This window comes from Rhincodon typus, chromosome 27 (assembly GCF_021869965.1).
Source record: "Rhincodon typus isolate 14 chromosome 27, sRhiTyp1.1, whole genome shotgun sequence".
Taxonomy (NCBI): Eukaryota; Metazoa; Chordata; class Chondrichthyes; order Orectolobiformes; family Rhincodontidae; genus Rhincodon; species Rhincodon typus.
In genome coordinates this window covers 2,768,360-2,770,581 of record NC_063358.1, presented here as the reverse complement: position 1 = coordinate 2,770,581, position 2,222 = coordinate 2,768,360, and positions in this window count along the sequence as shown.

Sequence of the window (2,222 nt, the reverse complement as noted above, 5' to 3'; positions counted from 1 at the left end):
TATATCGGCTTCCATTTAAAAAGATTAAATATTTCAATTTCAGATCCCTCCATGACATTGTCCTTAATCTCTGCAACCTGTTCGAGGCCTACAACCACATTACCCCCACTCCCCCTTCCCAAACTTCCTTGAATTCTAGACTCGCCACAGAATGCCTAAAGGGCAGAAAGAGACCATTCAGCTCATCAGGTCTGCATCCACCTTCTGAAGAGCATTCCTCTTAAACCCAGACCCTGTAATCCTGCATTTACCATGGCTAATTCATCTAACCTGCACGCTATGGACTAATTTAGTACAGCCAATCCACCTAATTTGCTCATTTTTGGAAGGAAACTGGAGCACCCAGTGGAAACCTAAGCAGACATGGAAAACATACAAACTCCACACAGTCACCCAAGTTGGGATTGAACCCACATCTCTGGTGCTGTGAAGCACAGTGCTAATTGTTGTGCCACCCTATTTACTTGCTGCCCTTCATCTACTTTGCCCGTCGGTGGTGGCCATGTTATCAGTTATCTAAGCCTTAGGCTTTGGAGCTTCCTACCTAATCCTCTTTGCCTTTCTATCCCATGTGACATTTTTCACTCAAACAAATATCAGTTGAAACCAGTCGTGAATATCCATGGGAGATAACTGATTTGGACTGAAATTAATGGGTCATGATTTTAACTCTACGCAACTGGACTAAAATTATAACTGGAAGCCTGTTAGTAACCCAACTTTCCCAATTGACTTTAACTGGGCTATTTGAATCGTACTGTTACCAGCTGATGTCTGGAACCAACTGATGGCTATTGGAACAACAGTCAATGGCAGGGCTGTATGCGGTGTTATAGAACAAAAAGATCTAGAGGTACAGGTTCACTGCTCCGTGGAAGTGGAGTAACAAGTAGACAGGGTAGTGAAGAAGGCTTTCAGTATGCTTGCTTTCATTGGGCACAGCTTTGAGTATAGGAGTTGGGACGTCTTGTTGCAGCTGTACAAGACATTGGTGAGGCCATATTTAGAGTACTGCGTGCAATTCTGGTCACCCAACTATATAAAGCATATTAAACTAGAAAGAGTGCAGAAAAAATTTACTAGGATGCTACCTGGACTGGAAGGTTTGAGTTATAAGGAGAGGGTGGATAGGCTGGGATATTTTTCCCTGGAGTGTAGGAGACTGCTGGGTGACCTTATAGAAGCCTGTAAAATCTTGAGAGGCATAGATAAAGTAGATAGCCAACAGCTGTTTCCCATGGTAGTGGAGTCTAAAACTAGTGAGTATAGGTTTAAGGTGAGCAAGGAGAGATACAAAAGGGTCCAGGGCAATTTTTCACACAGATGGTAGTCAGTGCCTGGAACGGGCTGTTAGAGGTATTGGTGAAGGTGAGTACAATTTTGTCATTCAAGAATCTTTTGGACACATAAGTGGATGGGATAGGTATGGAGGGATATGGGCCAAATGCAGGAAATTGGGACTAGATTAGTTGTGAAAACTGGGCAGCATGGACAAGTTGGACAGAGGCCATACTGTAAACCTCTATAACTTTATAAGTTGACAGACAATTTGGAACCAGTTGGAATTAACTTGAACCAATTGACATGTGGTTTTAGATTCTTTTACCTGGAAATGGTACCAGTTGAAGCCAGCTAGGTTGACTTGTGTCAAAATATTACCTAAGTAAGTCTGCAGGGCAACAAGACATTGGCTTGTCAGTACACATCACTTCGGGTTTTCAACATGCTACATAGAGTACAATGGTATTTATTTCCACACTTCACATTTTTCACTACGTTGCACAGATACAAGTTTACTAATGTTGTGCATTCAGTTGTTATTTTACTGGTTTTAGGTACAGCTACATTCTCAGGGTTACACAGCAAAAGAAAGTGCATTATGTTGAAAACCTTTCAGGATAAGTAAATCAAGGTAACAAGGTGTAGAGCTGGATGAACACAAGCAGCATCAGAGGAGCAGGAAAGCTGACATTTCAGGTCTGGACCCTTCTTCAGAAATGGGGGAGGGGAAGGGGATTCTGAAATAAATAGAGGGAGAGGGGGAGGCGGATGGAAGTTGGATAAAGGAGCAGATAGATGGAGAGGAGACAGACTGGTCAAGGAGGTGGGGATGGAGCCAGTAAAGGTGCATGTAGGTGGGGAGTTTGGGTGTGCGTTGGTCAGTCAAGGGAAGATGGACAGGTCAAGGAGGCGGGGATGAGGCTGGTAGGTAGGAGGTGGGG